Source organism: Ornithorhynchus anatinus, chromosome 3, assembly GCF_004115215.2.
Source record: "Ornithorhynchus anatinus isolate Pmale09 chromosome 3, mOrnAna1.pri.v4, whole genome shotgun sequence".
In the NCBI taxonomy this organism is placed as follows: domain Eukaryota; kingdom Metazoa; phylum Chordata; class Mammalia; order Monotremata; family Ornithorhynchidae; genus Ornithorhynchus; species Ornithorhynchus anatinus.
Window position 1 is genome coordinate 116,918,033 of NC_041730.1, and position 19,856 is coordinate 116,937,888.

Here is a 19,856-nt window from a genome sequence, read left to right on the forward strand (position 1 = left end):
CTACCTGTGAATTTATATAAATCAATAAATTTCTGAGCAGCTGGATCGAAATCTTTAGAAGATTCTTCCAGCAGGGCAGTAAGCTTTTACTCTGTGGAGTTGTCAATTCAGAATATACTGTGGGAAAGTCACACTGACAAGAAAATCCCAAGCATCACTGTCTGAAGTGCCAGGATGTCCAGGTCTTTCACCCAAACAAAATTGCTGACCCAGTTTAGTTTAATTTCTGAGCTCCTAGAAAATTGTAGCCTGGGGTTCCTTTTCTACATTCTCCTGCATACATCCTGCATAGTCATTGGGCTTTGATAGTGTTCTTGGGGTAGTTTTTCACAAATGTAGCATGTTCTAAGTAATTAAAATCCATTCTGTCAATGGCAGAGTGAAAGAATGTTTGTTCTGTCAGTAATGGGGTGGGCAGGTGAAAAACAGTTCCTCATGGGAGGGCCAGTGTGCTATCATCATATCCCACATGCCTGAAATGATCTTGTCTGGTGCTCTACTTCTGGGATAATGAAATTATTCATAAGCATTTAGACTGAAACAAAGAATTGATAGTCACGATGATGACAAATCATGAAAATCCAAATGTCTATGAATCAAGAATCACCAAGTGAAGTAAACCGATACCATCCAAATCAAAATCAGTCATTGGCAAAAGCAGTCTTCATCATACTGGATGGGTCATTCCTTGATCATTCATGAGTTTTGTTATTTTCTTGTGATTCCCTTAATTGATCATTTCGTATGTGGTTTAGGGACATAATGGTGATTTGGATATGTGAAGTACTCATTTTGTAGGAAGCACAATATGAATGCTAAGTGAGGTAATATTTTAGCACAGAAGAAGGTAATTACTTTGGAGGACTATAATACAATTTTTTAAGTATGGGGAGAGATACACCCTGATTGCCTCAGATTGGAGAGGAGCGGGAGAGGCTGAGTCAGTGGGCATCCATTGGTGGCCACTCCTTCCTCGCCCTAATTATTGGTATTATTATGGTATTTGTTAAGCACTTTCTGTGTGTCAGACACTGTTCTAAGTCCTGGGGTAGATAGAAGTTAATTAGGTCATACACAGTCTCTGTCCCACACAGGAATGACAGTCTACATTAGGAGCGAGATCAGGTGTTGGATCCCCATTTAACAGATGAGGAAAGAGGCACAGAGAAGTTAGGTGACTTGCCCAGGTCACACAGCAGGCAAGTGGTGGAGCAGGGATTGGAACCCAGGTCCTCTGACTCCCAGGTCTGTGCTCTTTCCATATGGTCATAGCCGCTCTCTAATCTTGCCCATCAGTAAGCCTTACCTGTGGTTTCCAGCAGACAATTACGCTCCCTATCTTCAAAGCCTTTTTGAAAGAAAGCACACCTCCTCCAAGATATCTTCCCTGACTAAGCCCTCATTTGTCTACTCCCGCTCTCTTCTACATCACCCAAGCACTTGGATTTGCTCCCTTTATTCACCCCTCCCTGAGCCTCACAGCCTTTATTTACATATCTGTCATTTATTTATATTAATGTCTGTCTCCTCCTTTAGACTATAAACTTGTTGAGGGCAGGGAAGGTAATTTTGTTAGATTGTACTTTCCCAAGCACTTAGTACAGTTCTCTGCAAACATTAAGCAGTCAGTAAATATGATTGATTCATTAGGGTCTCTGTTCCTGGGCTTGGGTGACAATCAACATTGGGTTCAGAGCCTCGTAGGAGTGGTCATGGATGGACGTCAGCTAGGTCTGTCCCCAAAGTGGGATTAAATCAATTGGCTAAACCCCATTGACTCTTGATGATGTCACTGTCTTGCCATTTGGTTTTAAATAACTAGTACAAGAGGAGTCTGTTATCTCTTTGGTGGAAAACCTGTGATGTGGGCAACAGAAAGCCCAGGAAGATTTTCAAATTCCCTGGTATTAATAAACAAAATGAACAAAATACATGTTCTGAATTCTGAACATCTGTGTACAGATACTTACAGAACCTTTGGTAAAGTTTATAGGCCCCTTTCTTGTCATCTTATGCTGTCGAGTCATTTCCGACATATAGTGACTCCATGGACACAACTGTCCGAGAACACCCCACCTCCAACTGCAATGGTTCCGGTAGTGTATCCGTAGTTTTCTTGGTAAAAATACGAAAGTGGTTTACCATCTCCTTCTTCTGCAAAGTAAACTTGAGTCTCCTCCTTCGAATCTCTCCCGTGTGACCGCTGCCCAGCACAGGTGAGTATTGACTTGTAGCAGATTGCCTTAGACTCACTAGCCATTGCCCAAGGTAGGAGTGGAATGGTTATGCCTCTGCTTGACTCTCCCTCCCATAGCCAAGACTGGTAGGGTAATGGAAACACTCCAGGTGTTATGCTCAGAGGTGATGGGCCACTTTAGTATCTGGAAAATATTAATTTTCTTCTCTCAGATTTGAGGCTTTCAGGACAGAATTGATGGGCTCTTACAACTCCATGGAATGTGTAACTGTAGGTTGTGTCTTCATCGGTCCCAATCAAAGAAGAAATATATGGCAGTTTTGAAGCTAGTCCTGGAGTAGAGAGGACAAAGCAAAAGTGAAGCCAGTAGCTCCATTAGTGAAACTCCAAATGGAATGCTTCCTTCCATTATTATCCCTTGTCTTGTTGCTATTACTTTATCTCTGATTCTCTCAAATTGAACCTATTCTTTCCCATCATTTTACCTCCTCTTTCAAATACATGATTTCATTGCTAATGTCTCATTTAGAATTGCAGTAAGAACATGATAGATCATTTGTGGCGCTTCAGGGATTCCAAGTGCTCATTATCAGGATTGTATCATTTTCCTTATTTACTTGACTTCCTCAATAGTAAATCATCTGTGCAACTTTTGACATCGACTCTTACAGAAAGTGTATTTTGTTGTTTTTTTCTTTTTTTCTTAGCAATCTCTAGGAAATTAAGGCTCATCTGCCTTTATGATTTCTGTCACCCTTGGATTCTGCCTGCTTTCTCTCACCCCAAAAAGTGTCAGAGGAAGTTCTAAATGCTGTAGGTTAATTGGCTGACGAGACTGATCTCTCTCAGGAGTGTTTGGTCCCAAGTAGAAGTTGAATTGCCTTCTTCCATAGGGAGCAAGACTATGTGAGGATTTTAGATAGCAAAAAATCTTGCTAAGCTTTTGAGTCTCTTACTGTGTGTAGGAGTTAGAGGATTGAGATATCTTGCTCGGCCTCAGCAGCAGATCCTTGTAATAGCAATTAAGAATTAATCATCATTGTACTTGTTAAAGTGTTTACTGTGTGAAAAACACAATACTCAATACTGGGGTAGATAGAAAGTAATCAGTTTGGATAAAGTCCCTGTACCATATGGAGTTCGCAGTCCAAGTTGAAGGGAAAACTGCATTGAATCCTCATTATGCAGGTGAGGAAAGTGAAGCACAGGAAAGTGAAGTGACTTGCCCGAGGTCACACAGCAGGAAAGTAGCTGACCCAGGATTGCCCTAACTCACCGTCCCAGGGCATGGCTGCATGAACTAGCTCACCTCACTGCATAATTGTAGTAATAATAATAATAACTGTGGTATTTGTTAAGCGCTTACTCTGTGTGCCAGTTACTGTGCTAAACTCTGGGGTGGATACAGGGAAATCAGATTCACTCATTCATTCAATCATATTTACTGAGTGCTTATTGGGTGCAGAGCACTGTCTAAGCACGTGGAAAGTGCAATTGGGCAACAAACAGAGACAATCCCTACCCAACAGGCTCACAGTCTAGTTGGACGCCATCCCTTTCCCACGTGAGGCTCACAGTCTCAATCCCTAGTTTACAGATGAGGTAATGGAGGCACAGAGAAGTAATGAAGGCACAGAGAAGTGAAGTGACTTCCCAAGGTCACACAGCAGACAAGTGGTGGAGTTGGAATTAGAACCTACAACTTTCTGACTCTTGGGCCCGTACTCTATCCACTAGACCATGCTGCTTCTCACAAGATTCCCCCTTCCCCTCCCCACAGCACTTGTGCATATTTGTATTTATTATTTATTACTCAATTTTTTCAATGATGTGTATATATCTATGATTCTATTTATCTCGATGATATTGATGGCAAACTACTTGTTTTGTTTTGTTGTCTGTCTTCTCTGTTTAAACTGTGAGCCTGTGTTGGGCAAGGATTGTCTCTTTGCCAAACTGTACATTCCAAGCAATGCTCTTGGAATAGTAAGCACTCAATAAATACGATTGAATGAATGAATGAATGAATGAAATATTTAAAGCTCTCAGGGTTTAAGGACTGGGAGTCAGAGCACCCTTCTGGTCCAAAACAGGAGAGACAATATTGTCTCCAGTGAAAGGAGAGAGAAAGCCCTGCTGGTGAATTTGTCTTGTCTTATGCCGTCAAATCGTTACTTACACACAGCAACACCAAGGTCACATCTTCCAGAATGCCCCGCTATCTGCAATCGTTCTGGTAGTGGATCCAAAGAGTTTCTTTGGTAAAAGTACCGAAGTGGTTTATCGTTGCCGCCTTCCGCTTAGTAAACTCGAGTCTCCGCCCTCGATTCTCTCCCGTGCCGCTGCTGCCCAGGACGGGTGAGTTTTGACTTGTAGCAGATTGCCTTCCACTTGCTAGCCACTGGCCAAGCTAGGAATGGAATGGTTAGGCCTCTGCTTGACTCTCCCTGCCGTAGCTGAGACTGGCAGAGTACTGGAGACTCTCCAGGTGCGACCCTGAGAGTGGGCTTGTGAGTTAGGAAAGCCAAATCTGGGGAAAATGATCTCACACAACGGTGGCCGCCAGCGGGCAGCTAAATTACCTTTTCTCAGTATATAAAATAGCTCAGCAGGAAAGAGGGAAGCTCGGGACATTAGCAGAGAGCTTTGTTTGGTTATTTACTCATGGAGTACAACACATCATCGCCATTATGCACTTCATTCTCTGGGAGTCGATCAATTAAGTCCCTTCAACCAGGCTTTCAGAGTGCATTAAACTCATCCAGTACCACACTGATTATAAACATTAAAAATGAGCAAAGAAAAATGTGAAGAATAAAAGTAAATGGAAATTTTATGCCGGTGCAATGCTCCCCCACCTGTTTCCTGAAGCCGGTTGCCCTAGTGGAACGAGCACGGGGTTGGGAGTCGGGAGACTTGGGTTCTGGTCCCAACTTTGCTCCTTGCCTATTGGGAGAATTGGGGCAAAGTCACTTGATTTATCTGTGCCTCAGTTTCCTCAACTGGAAAACGTGAAATTAAATACCCGTTCTTCCCCGTTAGACTGTGAGTCCTGTGTAGGGTGGAGACTGGGTTTGATCTGATTGTAGCATAGCTACCTCAACGCTTAGCACAGTGCTTAGACACATATTAAGTACTCAACCAAGACAAATGTTTTAATGATTTTTTTATTATATATAAACAGACAATAGTGTGGTCTTTTGGAAAGAGCATGAGCCTTGTGTCAGAAGACCTGGATTCTAATTCCAGCTTTGCCACTTGTCAGCTATACAACCATGGGCAGGTCAATTAACTTTTCTGTTCCTCAGTTACCTTGTCTGCAAAGTGTGGATAAAATACCTGTTCTCTTTCCCTCTTAGAATGTAAATTCCGTATGGAAAAGGAACTCTACCTGATCATCTTATCTTGTATTTCTCCAGTGTTTAGTACAGGGCTTGGCACAAACATCATATATAATGATGATAATAGAGATATTTGTTAAGCACTGAACAAATATTACTATTATCATTATTAAATATGATTATGCATTACATATTGCAATATACAGTAATTATATATTTTATTGTTACCACAATAATGATAATAATAATACTTGGTTTACAAAAGGCCAAAGCACCAGCCTCCTCATCTTTGTCCCCATCTTTTCTTCCACCTTCCTGTTCCCCATCTTTAATCTGGGTTATTTTGTAAGAATTTTCAATGTCTATCAGCAAAATTTATATCTGAAAAGACTTGTTTGCACAGCCAGATTATAATGCCTTCCTATCTGCCTATCAATGTATTAGAATTAACTTGCCGAGAGAGACCGTCCTTTTGGAAAGCATACTGTTTTGACATCCTTTTTATTGGATTTTGTAGGAGAGGTGCTTTGAATGTTTAATGATCAAATTACATCTGGCAATACCTCCTAGTTGGCCAACTGTGGATGGGTTTAGCCAGTTGTCGAACACACCCTGTATTTAGAGCATGAAGGTGATAATCATATTTTTGCCTAAAGTTGAATTTGGATGGCAGCAGTAACATTGATTTGTGGGGTCTGATGACCCTAATATCTGAATAACAATCTAGAAGTCCTTTCCCACATCAAAATTCAGGATGGACCGACTGTTGTGTTTTTTTTGTCATTTTATCCCATTAGAAAATTAGCATTACCAATAGGAAATGTGAAACCAGCTTACTCTTAAAGGATTTGGCTCCTCTAGCCCATAATTTCCCAGAAATTTTGCCATGGGAGCTCTAATTCTGTCCATTCCCTATGTAATATTCTGCATTTTCCCAGCAGAGGTACTTTTTTTTTATTCTCGGAGATTACTGAACATCTGTATGTGTTTGCTCTGCCTGGTACATATTTGCTAGTAGTATCAGATTGGTTCAAGTGATTCTGGAAGGAGATATTCGCTTAATTAATTTAGACCAAAAGGTACATAGATGGCCCGGCAGTGTTGAAGCTAAAGCTGGCAGAATGTTTCTCTGGTGAGTCTTCAGATGGGATGGCATGTCTGTCTAACCTGAGACCTCTATGTTGGCTCTGGATCCATACTTCAGTGGGTATATGATAATATATATATGGTAATATGGTATATGGTAATTTAGTTGGGTACTCTTGGAATTAAGTTTTGCCTTCATTTGGATTCGGTTTTAGGACAAAAAAAAATCTGTTCATATATCACTGGTCATTGTCAGCAGGAGTTTTAGCAGAAATTCATTTTCTTCATGGTATAAATACTGCAGAGAGAGAACATGTGCTTCAATGTCATCTATCCATCTTTGAAAGATCTTTGAGTTGGTTACAGATTGAATAGTGATGTGACCAAGACTTTATGAAGTGCCAGCCTTTGTTGTTTGAAAACAGGCTAATTACTGCATCATTTTGTAGCACATAATGTGTGAGATTACATAGGTAGGTCTTTACTTAGCAGCTGCCCCTCCCCCGTCCCCCCAATCCTTTGTCCTACTATTGGAAAGGTAGATTGTCTAAAGTCTGTTTATACAGTCTAAGGGGGCTCCTTCTCTAGACTGTAATCTCCTTAATAATAATAATAGTGATAATAATAATTGTGGAATTTGTTAAGGGTTTACTATGTGCCAGGCACTATACTGAGCACTGGGGTAGATATAAGATAATCAGGTTGGACACCATTACTGTCCCACATAGGATAGGGATATTGTCTACTAACTCATTGGCATTGCACATTCCCAAGTGGTTAGTACAGAGCTCTGCATCCAGCAAGTACTCAATAAATATTGCTGAATGATTGATTAATTGAGTACACAGTCAAAGGCAGTACTTGGGTCACTGTTCTCTGCTTGAAGAAGACTCACACCTGCTTCTAATGAATGATACGAGAATGTGGGGAGAAGAATCATCGAAGTTTCTTCTTAAAGTTTCTTCTCCTTCTGAAACACCCAAAGGTACATTGTCAACTCTCAGTTGATTTCTTAAGGACAGTAACTGGGTCTTTTTTAAACCTTTCCTTTATCATCATTCTGTCATAAACAGAGACTTGCCCAACCCAGTTAAGTGTATGATGATCTGCAAAATGTTGGGGTAAAACCGCATTTTCAAATACACATTAGGGAAGCTCAAATGGTGTGCTAATTGAAGATCAAAAGGTCTTGTACAGGATCTGGGGAATTGTCCTACCTAAAACGGATGATAACATATTGTTAGCCTCTGACCTTTAGTGAATTCTTTAGTGTGGGAACTAAGCCAGTGATTGAAAGGAATGTTTAATAAAAGATACGTCTGATTCAATAACGTTGTGTAATTGGGACTCTGGCACTTGTTTAGAAGGGATATAACAGTGACACCACATATTAGCAATTGTTATTGGGCATAGCAGCCCTATTTGTTAAGGCTGGAAATCTTGGATTCCCAAGTTGGTCATTGGGGAAGGATTGCTGGGAAATATGCAGCTCAAATTTAGCGAAACTGGACAGGTAATGCATTTCACCTACGTCTCAGACCAGCCTGGTCGTTATCCTCATGTCATCATCTTGGTGTGAGGGGATATAGGTAGGTTAAATGGGGAGTACCCCGGCACAGCTACTTTCAGATACCTAGGTTTAGGGGAAGGAGTTGTCCTAGTGGGAAGGTCACAGGCCTGGGGGTCAGAGGATGTGGGTCCTAGGCCTGGCTCCACCACATGCCTCCTGTGTGACCTTAGGCACATTGCTTAACCTCTCTGTACCTCAGTTTTGTCATCTGTAAAATGGGAATTCTACATCTGTTCTCCCTCCTACTTAGACTGTGATCCCCATGTGGGGTAGGGCCTGATTATCTTGTAGCTATCCTAATAGTGCAGTGCTTGGCATATAGAAAGTGGTCAATAAATACCAAAATTCTTATTGTTGTTGTTATTACTATCATTAATTATCATCTTCAGGGTCAGAAGGCCCTAAACTAGACAGATCTGATTTCACAGAGAGCCCAGAATTTATACTTGGTGAGTATTGGTAGAAAAATGAGCCATTTCTAGGTTTAACAAACCTTTTAACTAGATCAACTCATGAGAGCTTTAAACAAATTGGTGTCCTCTCCAAGGGAAGAACTTACTGTCCAAAAAACTGCCTTAGATCTAAGGACAAAGTGAACTAGTGAGTTTTATAAGGTATCTCCAGTTCCCTTAAGTAGCTGAGGGTTATATTTACTCCAAATTTACTCTATTTAGTTGTCGTGGACCTCAGGTCACTTTATGGAAGGTCATGGGAGAAACTGAAAAACCATGACTCCAACAATATAAAGATGAGGTTTCAGTTTACACAATAATGCAGGGTTTAGACAAATTATCCCATTCCCAGTCCCACAAGGCCAAGGCTCAGGGGCCCGAATTAAAGCTCGGGTAGGTGCAAATAGATGGATGGAGTCAGTAGAAAAGTATGAACTTTGTTCCTTTGACTTCAGCACCATGAATTGGTCACTGTGATAGGCATTTACAAACCACCACTCACACTCTTTCCCTCATCTCTGCCAGGGTCATTCCCATGAGGGTACGGACACAGAAGGCAAAAAGCGAATAGATGGGTAATTGTGCAGCAGGTGAAGTTCATATGTAGGATTTCTCCAGGCATGACTCTAGGCAGCTGAAGGGACTGCAGGGTAATCATTCGGTGGTATTGATTGAGTGTTTACTGTGTACAGAGCACTGAGCTAAGTGCTTGGGAGAGTACAATATAATAGAGTTAGTAGACACATTCCCTGCCACAAGGCACTTAAAGTGTAGAAGGGGAGACAAACATTAATAGGAATGAATAAATTAAGGTTATGTACATATGTACTATGGGGCTGAGATGAATAAAGGGTACAAACCCGAATACAAGGGAGACAAAGAAGGGAGTGGGAGAAGAGGAAATGAGGGCTTGGTTGGCAGAGGCCTCCTGGAGAAGAAGCGATTTTTAAAAAGGCTTTAAAGGTGAGGAGAGAGATAGTCTGTTGGATATGAAGGGGGAGGGAGTTGGAGGTCGGATGCAGGATGTGGGCGAGGGTTAGGTAGCGAGATAGACAAGGTTGAGGAGCAATGAGTAAGTTGGCATTAGAGATGCAAAGTGTACCAATTTAGTTGGAGTGGGAAATCAGAGAGGAAGGTAGGCAGGGACAAGGTGATTGAGTGCTTTAAAGCCGATGGTAAGGAGCTGCTGTTAGATGTGCAAGGGGACTGCCAACCCCTGAAGTTCTTGAGTAGTGGGGAAATATAGACTGGATGGTTTTGTAAAACTTGATCTGGGCAGCAGAGTGAAGTGTGGAGTGGGGAAAGACGGGGAGGTATGAAGGTCAGCAAGGAGACAGAGGAATTATTCAAAGCAGGGTAGGATAAGTGCTTGAATTAATGAGATGGCAGTTTGAATGGAGAAGAAAGGGCGAAAGGGTAGTGCCGAGGAAGCAGCATGGCGTAGTGGGTAGAGCATGGGCCTGGGAATCAGAGGGTCATGAGTTCTAATCTCATGAGTTCTAATCCTGGGTCTGCCATTTGTCTGCTGTGTGACCTTGGGCAAGACTCTTGGCTTCTCTCGGCCTCATTTCCCTCATCTGTAAAATGGGGATTGAGACTGTAAGCCACACATGGGAGAGGAACTGTGTTCAATCTGATTTGCTGGCATCCATCCCAGTGCTTAGTACAGAGCCTGGCCCATAATAAGAGCTTAACAAATGCAATAATTATTGTTATTATTGTAGCCAGGAGGTTATTCCTATGATAGTGGGTTGTGGTTTTTATTCCTCACATTATTCAGCTTTTTCCCAGAACTCCCAACAGAGCCTGTCCACCTCACAGAACGACCTAGGTGATTTCTTTGCTCTGAAACCTTCACCATTGATAATGTGGACTGCTCAGACAGAACTGGGACTAGAACCCACGTCTCCTGATTCCCTTACAGTGCTCTTTCCACTGGACTGATGGCTGGGCTAAAGGAAGGCAATCAAACAAACACTTGGAAACATTCCTTCACCTAGTTAGTGGTAAATTTGGTACCACAAGGAGTTATGCATCAGATAACCTCAATGTGGTTCAAGAGTTGGGATAAATTAATTTGTCCTCAATGTTCTACAGAATGAAATATTGGTTGGGTGGCAGAGAGAAATGTTAAAGAAATTAAATCCCAAGGAGATTTAAGGGAAATGACTAAGGGTGAGCAGTTTTTGAGGTTTTTTTAATGGTATTTGTTAAGCACTTTCTCTGTCAAGCACTGTTCTAAGCATAGGAGTAGTTACAAGTTAATCAGGTGAGACATAGTCCCTGTCCCTTACAGGGCTCACAGTCTAATTAGAAGGTATTTCAAATTAATTTCACAGATGAGAAAACTGAGGCACAGAGAAGTGACTTATTCAAGGTCACACAGTAGGCAAGTGGAAGAGCAAGGACTCAGTTCCTCTTACTCGCCGGCCTGAGCTTTATCCCCTAGTACACACTGTTTCCCCTGTTACTCCTAACCAGTTGCATTACCTCAACAGTGAGTTCTGAGTCATCCCCAGCCGAGGGGCGGGAACCCAGATGAGAGAGACCATCAGAAAGTGAGCCCTGACAGGAACTCCTCGGCAGCCCAGCTTGGGCTTCTTGGTTTGACAGCTGCATCCCCACAGCTTCCTCAGAGAGAACAACAGCTCCAGATTTAGCAAGCCCTCTTAGTTTAAATGAGGCATCAGATTGCTGTGCATCTTTCTCCCACCCATCCAGGCTCTGCCTCTGACGTGCAGTGGTTTTGCGGCATCGGTGCCTTTTATAGGAGACTTTTGAAGTGCCGGATTGTCACTGCTCATGAATAAATCTAGGTGGATTTGCTTGATATAATCTATAATTTTGAAGAGGTTCTTTTTTTTCCCCCCCACAGCTGGTTTTTTTTTTTTTGGTTTTATTTTTATGTTCTGCTTTGCAAACAATGAGGAAATGAATGATCGTAATCCATAACGTAGAGTTGATCTTAGAAAGGATTCATCTTGTTTTAATAAACCTCTTCCTTCACCAATATCTCATCACAGATTACTTAAAAGAGAAAAAAAAGTCAAACCGAGAGCTTTTTTGTCTTTCTCAACTTTTACTTGGCAAGAAACATCCTAAAAAGTTCCAGAACCTGTCTGCTTATCTATGGAATAGGCAGCTGCATAATGAACTTTCTTTTCCCCTTGGGCCACAATACCGAGGATTTATTCTTTCACAAGGGGACATAAAAAACAGTTGAGTCAATGGAGTTTCTTGCAGAAGCTTCCAGATTGTGCCAGTGATATTAGCTATTTCTCTGATAAGAACCTCACTCTATTTTTTGGGGAAAACTTACAAAGGGAATGGAGACTATCCTCAGATGGGGACTGGATTTGATCCCTGGATCTAGGGAGGAGTCTGGATGTCCTGCCTGAATGGGATTTTTCTTCCTTGTAATATGAACAGCTAAACACAAACTCCATAAACAAATTATGGCAATAGTTTAATGAAGAAACAGATCTCCTAAGACCTGGGAGCCCTAAATATGGGAAGCAAGTTATATCAGCTGAAGTTAGACTGTTTTACTTTCTGGGACAGCTAAGCTCTGTGGTGGCTGTCTGCCCTTTGCAAGTGTTTCTGTATGCGGTAAACACTGTGAGTGAGACACCTTAATGCTGATTAGCCTGCTTGTCCCCTCTTAATGAACTGTTGAGCCCATAGGCTCGCTGCAGTATAATGTTCACAGAAGATCCTTCTCAGCCTGCTGAATGTCAACCCAGCTTCCAAGTGCTCAGAAATTCAACACTTCGACCTTGGCCTTTCTGAGCTAACTCATCTGGAAAGACTGACCTCTTCAATGCAGTCTCGCTAAATCAATTAGATAACTAAAAGAGGTTAGAAATGGGCTGGGATGAAATGTATTCTTTCCAATGTTTTTTCCAAAAGTAATGATACCTTTTCCAATCTCCTTGGAATTTTATTTACACTTCCTTGTAGCCTCATAATAATAATAATGATTTTCATTAAGGGGCTATTATATGCCAAAGTCCTGTCTGTGCCAATAGATGGGGTAGATACTGGAAAATCAGATTAGATGTAGTCATTCTATGTATTGAGCACTTACTATGTGCAGAGCACTGTACTAAGCGCTTGGGAGAGTGCAGTATAACAGAACTGGCAGACACATTCCTTCCCCACAGTGACCTTAGAGCAAGAGTCAGAGGGGAACATAGGCATTGTGGACATCCACTACAGCATGGTGTAGTGGATAGAGGACAGACCTAGGAATCAGAAGGTTATGGGTTCCAATCTCGGCCTTGCTACTTGTCTGCTATGTGACCTCAGGCAAGTCACTTCACTTCTCTGTGCCTCAGTTACCTCATCTGTAAAATGGGGATTGAGACTGTGAGCCCCACATGGGACAGGGCTTGTATGCACTGAGAACAGTGCCTGACACATAGTAAGCACTTAACAAATGCCATAATTATTATTTTAAAAAATTATGGATATAAACAAAAATGTTGTGGTGCTGAGGGGTGCTGAGGGAGGGAAGGCCCAATCCAAGTGTACGGGTGGCATAGTAGGGAATGTGTGAAGAGGAAATAAGGGCTTAGTTGAGAAAGGCCTCTTGGGGGAAATGTGCTTTTAATAAGGCTTTGAAGGTTGGGAGAGAGACTGTTCCATGCCAGAGGCAGGATATGGGGAGAGAAATTGGTGGCAAAATAGACAAAATCAAAGTACAGTGAGTAGGTTGGCATTAGAGGAATGAAGTCTGTGAGCTGGGATAAAATAGGAAATCAGCGAGGTAAGGTAGGAGGGCGCAAGGTGATTGAGAGCTTTAAAGCCTATGGTAAGGAGTTTCTGTTTGATGTGGAGCTGTATGGGCAACCACTGGAGGTTTTTGAGAAGTGGGGAAAAATGGACTGAACAGTTCTGTAGAAAAATGATCTGGGCAGTAGAGTGAAGCATGGACTGGAGTTGGAGAGAAAGGAACCAGTGAGCAGATATAGTAATCAAGGCAGGATAAGATAATACTCCAATATAATACTTGGCCCACATGAGGCTCATAGTCGAAGAAAGAGGGAGAAGTTTTATTTTATCCCATTTTACGGATGAGCAAACTGAGGCACAGATAATTTTACTGAGTTACCCAAGTTCACAATTAGCAGGCAAATAGCACAGTCACAAAGGAATTAGCAGAAGGACTGACTTTATTGTAGAGCATTTCTAGTGATGTCTATTGCTGAATATGAACGATCAGCATTGACAGCATAATAATCAGGACAGATGATTCATAGCATGAGGACCAACTTGAAAATCCTGATTGGAAATTTATGCAGAGCAAATGTCACAATGACCAGTCTTTTTTAAGTACCAAATATCGTAAGTCGCTTACGCTTCATTGGGCTCACCCAAACGAATAAGCTGAAAATGACCTAGAGGCAAATTGATCTTCCTGGTGACTACTGAAGCCCAGAAAAAGAAACAAAAAAGGAAGAGGGCTTGCCTTCAGTCCCACAGAAACAGAAATCAAGGGTTCTAACTTCCATGTTTGGTAGCAGTATCTCTAATTTGATCTACATGGAAATAAACCATGAAAAACAAGGGAATACAGTCAGTACACATGCACTTATGCCCTTTCCCTCCTCCACTCCCTTCCCACCTCACTTGATGAATAGGCTTGGGAGGGATGAAGATGTAATCTTGAACTTCTGCGAAGAAAGCACAAATTTATTTATATTGACTGTAGGGCCCTGCAAACTAAACCCCATATTCAGTATACCACGGAGTTCAGTTGACATTGGCTTCCCTTTGAATTGCCTCTTCTCAGAACAGAAGCCTAGTGTTAAGCTGAGGAACTCTTGGATAGAGAATACTCATGCCTCTACCATTCAAGGTTAAACAGGAAGACAACATTTCCACCTCTACTGCAATCCACCAGTCAGAAATATTTTGATCCATGAAGAACCTGTTCTTCTTCAACATATCATTTCTTCTATGGATAAACAAGAAATTGGTTTTCTCAACGAAGTCAGTTAAAGCAAGAGATAGAATAAGGAATTTGGAGGAAAAATTGGCACTCTCATGGTTATTTTCTGCCTCTCCAAACCAGGGGGTTGTGTAGGGAAGAGAAGGAGCAGAATCAGGCTTCTGAATGATTGAGCCAACTTCACCACCTAGGCAGAGAACAGCTGATGGATCCTTGCAATGAGTTTGACTCAGGGATTGTTTCTACATATCGGATTTTAGGATCAGCGGGAACAGAGTGAACGGCATGACCCTCTGGATGTCAGCAGTGAGGGCCGTATCTCCAGAAGGTTGAAGTTGAAAGATAGCCTCACTTGAAAGAATTAAAATATCTAAAAATGGAAGATTAATCAGGAGATTTTTTTCAGCAATCCTGCTTCAGTTGGCTACTATATCAGTGTATAATCAGAGCTTCCATCTCTACTGTCCTTCGAGAGGCTTCTGCTGGAGACCATTAATGAAATCTGTCAAACTTGCTTTGAATCAGTCAGCCGTATTCAGTGAACACTTACTGTGTACAGTACACTGTCCTAAGTGCTTCGGAGAGTACATTACACTGGAGTTGGTAGGGATGTTCCCTGCCCACAGTGAGCTTACAGATTAGAGGAGGAGAGGGACATTAACATAAATAAATAAATTATGGATATGTGCATAAGTGCCATGGGACTGAGAGAAGGGTGAATAAAGGATGCAAATCTAACCTCAAGAGTGACACAGAGGGGAAATGGGAAAAGGGAAAATGCGGGCTTAGTCGTGAACACCTATTGGAGATGTATTTTAATAAGGCTGTGAAGGTGGGAAGAGTGATCATTAATCTTATTTAGTGAGCACTTATGTGCAGCAGAGTGGCATAGTGGATAGAGAGCAGGTTTGGGAGTCAGAGGACATGGGTTCTAATTCAAGTTTCACCACTTATCTGCTCTGTGACCTTGGGCAAGCCACTTAGGTTCTCTGTGCCTCAGTTACCTCATCTGTAAAATGGGGATTGAGACTGTGAGCCCCACATAGGGCAGGGACCGTGTCCAACCCGATTAGCTTGTTTCTATCACAGCACTTAGTACAGTGCCTGGCACTTTGAGAAGCAGCGTGGGTTAATGGAAAGAGCACGGGTTGGGAGTCGGAGGTCATGAGTTCTAATTTCAGCCCTGCCACTTTTCAGCTGTGTGACTTTGGGCCAGTCACATAGCTTCTCTGTGCCTCAGTTCCCTCATCTGTAAAATGGGGATTAAGACTGTGAGCCCCACATGGGACAACCTGATTATCTTGTATCTACCCCCGCAGTTAGAACAGTGCTTGGCACATGGTAAGCGCTTAACAAATACCATCATTATGAGAAATGCGTAACAAAAAAACCCATAATTATTATTACTATTATTTAGAGATGTCTACCTCGTCTGTAGAATCACTCCCCACTGGAGGCTCATACAACAGGATACTAGATACTTTTACTGGCCAAATGAGGCTTGTTGGTGGCACCGAGCCCTGCAATTTTGTGGGTCGTTTCCAGCCAAAGTCTGAACAGGAGAATCCAAGAAACCAGGAATCGCTAGAGCCCATATTTTTAAAAGTAGCAGATGGTTGAAAACAAATAAAAATGCTCAATCTATTAAAATCTAATGATTATTTTAAGATCTTTGCAATGGAGGAAGTATTTTTCTAAATCCTATCACCTCAGATACCAACTTTCCTGGGTGAAAAGAAAGCAGCTGGAAAGATTAAGAAGGTCAACAGTGTAATGCAGAAATAGAGGGAATGTGCAACTAGATGAAATGAGAGTGGCATTCAGAGTGCTCTGTAGTTGGACTCTTTATTGATATGCCCTAGGCGGGCCTCTTAGAGGCCATTGGAATAATGGGAGTGAGGGGAAGGAAGGATAAGTGAAAGGAAGGAAAGTTGTGTTGGGAGGAAAGGGAGAGAAGAAGGTCCCAACAACAGTTGGGTCCAAGAGACCCTCAACAGACTGCAGACAGGAACCCCCAGCTCACCAAACCATTAAACCACCCCCACCCCATTTTATCTTCAAATAAGCCTCAGTTAACTGCTACCAAATAAAAAAAATAAATCCTGTGTTCTCCAGAATTTGTCTAGCCCTTTTTTTTTTCTTTCCTGCAATGATTTTTGAATAAGATTTTGTCAGCTGTGAGCAAGGAAAACCTATTTGCTTTTCCACTTGCTCCTCAGCTGTTTCTTCCATAGCCTAAGGGGTAGAAAATTGGCTTGGGAGACAGAGGACTGGGGTTATAATCCTGGCTTCAACACTTGCATGCTGTGTGACCTCAGACAAGTCACATGATATTTCTGTACCCCAGTTTCCTCATTTGTAAAAAAAAAAAAAAAGGGGGATTCAGTTCCTCTTCTCCCTTTACCTTATACTGGAACTCCACATGAAGAGTGACTGTGTCCTACCTAATCATCTATTATAATTAATAATAATAATCATAATGTTATTTGTTAAGCGCTTACTATGTGCCAAGCACTGTTCTAGAAGCTGGGGGGCATACAAGGTTATCAGGTTGTCCCAGGAGGGGCTCACAGACTTAATCCCCATTTTTCAGATGAGGTAAGAGGCACAGAGAAGTGAAGTGACTTGCCCAAAGTCACCAGCTGACAAGTGGCAGAGCTGGGAGTAGAACTCTGACTCCCAAGCCCATGCTCTTTCCACTAAGCCACACTGCTTCCCTATTATTCGACTTCTGTTATTATTGTCCATTCTAGTACTTAGTACGGTGTTTGGCACATAGCACTTAACAAATATGACAATTATTATTAGGAATTTGGGAGTTAGGAAGATCCTAAATTCCTCATTCCTACCTCCTCCTTTTCTGTCTCACAATCCCCCAGAGACTGGGGAAGAGAGATTGTTTTTCATGCCACTTTAATTAGCTCAGATTCGTTTTGGTCTCTGAGACACTGAGACACTTGTTCTGATGGTTCTAAAACATTAAGCCATTTTTAGCTGTTCCCATTATTGTGATTTAAAAGCATCTCAGAATTCCTAGTGCAGTTTTCAATCTGGATTGCCAGTTTCTCCTGGAATTAAACACGGAGTGTCCAATAAGGTATTTATTCACCAAATACATCTTGGAAACTTAGCCCCATTCTCTCCAGAGGGTTAATTAAAGTGTAGTTGAAGCCAACTTTTGTTAATTCTCCAGACCAGTGAGGAGTCATTTTGGTAGGCAAAACAGTTCATTTTTCTCTTGCTGATATCTTAGGGGACCAAGAATAAATTAACCAGTGAAAATGAAAGAGAAAATTGCAGTGTACTTAAAAAAAGAAAAAAGTTCAAAAACACAAAATTTCACCTGTTGTTTATTAATAGGCTTATCAGAATACTCTTTTACAGAAGTTCTTAGACTGTCTGTCTTGGGAGAAATAATTTTCATTTGTCTTTCATTCTCCCTTCTCGAGGAAATGGTAAGCACTTATCAGCTAAGGAGTAAGGTTTTCAATATTCTTGGAGATAGACTAAGAAGAAAAGACCTGAAAGTTTGAAGATCTTAACTGAGTGAAAAAGTTAATTTCCGGGCAGCAAAATTGTTCAAGAAGTAAAAAGAACACCAATTAAAGTGAGTTTTCTGATTTCTCAACCTACATTTGGAGGATGTCATTATGCCTCAGACTGAGTCAGCAGAAGTGAGCAATCCTTAGAAATGATCAGGACACCTACTATGACACCATGCTGAGCTCTTGACTCTGAGGCAGTGAGAATCCCTGATATTAAAATTTGAAGCAGATCTGTTAAATTTCATTTCATTGCTGAAGTTGATGACTACAAAAGAGGATGCTTTGGGCATACATGGTTGTTTGGTACAGGGAATATGAATGCTAATTCCACTGCAGGGTACTCTCCTAAGTGCGTAGTTCAGTGCTCTGCACATGGTAAGCACTTAATCGATATGATTGATTCTGTAATTATTAGTCAGACGTAAAGTCTTGTCTTGTGCCATCGAGTCATCTCCAAACCATAGCGATGTCATGGACACATTTCTCCCAGACAGAATAGCCCACCTCTATCTGTAGTCATTCTGATAGTGTATCCTTAGAGTTTTCTCAGTAAAAATACAAATGTAGTTTACCATTGCCTCCTTCCGTGCAGTAAACGTGAGTCTCCACCTTGAACTCTCTCCAATGAGGCTGCTGCCCAGCACAGGTGAGTTTTGAGTTGTGGCAGATCATCTTCTACTCTCTAGCCACTGGCCAAGCTAGGAATGGAATGGGTATGCCTCTGCTTGACTCTTCCTACCATAGTCAAGGCTGGTAGATTTCTGAAAACTCTCCAAAAGTAACCCCGAGAGGGGAGATATAAAGTACCCTGACTGTATTTAAAAAATCATGCTTTTCATGCCGAAAGACACCATATAGTGCACAAGGGCAAGATTTGTGTGGTTTCATCTTAGCATACCAAAGTGACTTAAAACACCATCAGCAGAAATTATTGCATGCCTACTGTGTGCAGAGCTCTAGGCACTTGATTATGTTGAATCTTTGAAGTTAGAGTCAGTTAAACCCTTTAAGAGCTTAGTACAGTATGATGCAATAGGTGCGTAACAAATATGCTTGTTTGTTGCACAGTAGAAGCAAAAAATAGGATCCCTGACCTCCAGGGGCTTACACTCTAATTGGGAAGACAGGCTGACACAGATCACATCACCTAATTTTCACATCACAGCTGACAAAATCACTTTTCCTGTCTCTGATGTGCGCAGCATTTGTATTATCTTAGACTCCTTTTTTGATTCCACCTGCCATATTCATCCTATTTTAACTCCACAGCACTTTATAATAATAGTTAATAGTATTTATTAAATACTTACTGGGTGAAGAGCACTGTACTAAGTGCTGGGAGAAAATATACAATTTGGAATAGTAGTGGTAGTATTCTCTATTGAACACCAACTGAACGCAATGCACTCTTCCAAGTGGACACTACCACAGAAGCACAAAATAATCCTACACACTAATGAGGGAGATGGACATAGAAATATTCAAAAGCAGTGGAATCAGAGCATATAAACCGGAATGTTCAATCACTCATATTTATTGAGCACTTTTGGTGTGCAGAACACTGTTCGCAGCCCTTGGGAGAGTACATTATAACAGAGTTAGCAGACACGTTCCCTGCCACAGTGAGCTTACAGTCTAGAGAGGGAGATTGACATTAATGTAAATAAATAAATTACGGAAATGTACATGTGTTGTGGGGCTATGTTGAATGT

General features: G+C 41.6%; 1 protein-coding gene and 1 non-coding gene across 20 annotated transcripts in view; one reads left to right on the plus strand and one right to left on the minus strand.

Annotated features, from left to right (window-relative positions):
- KCNMA1 (potassium calcium-activated channel subfamily M alpha 1) overlaps window positions 1-19,856 on the plus strand; it is an 879,166-nt gene that overhangs the window by 369,799 nt on the left and 489,511 nt on the right. The gene's annotated exons all lie outside the window — the stretch shown is intronic.
- On the minus strand, window positions 4,566-4,703 carry LOC114810897. Its single transcript, XR_003758587.1, has one exon. It is a non-coding gene; the product is annotated as a small nucleolar RNA SNORA7 (small nucleolar RNA).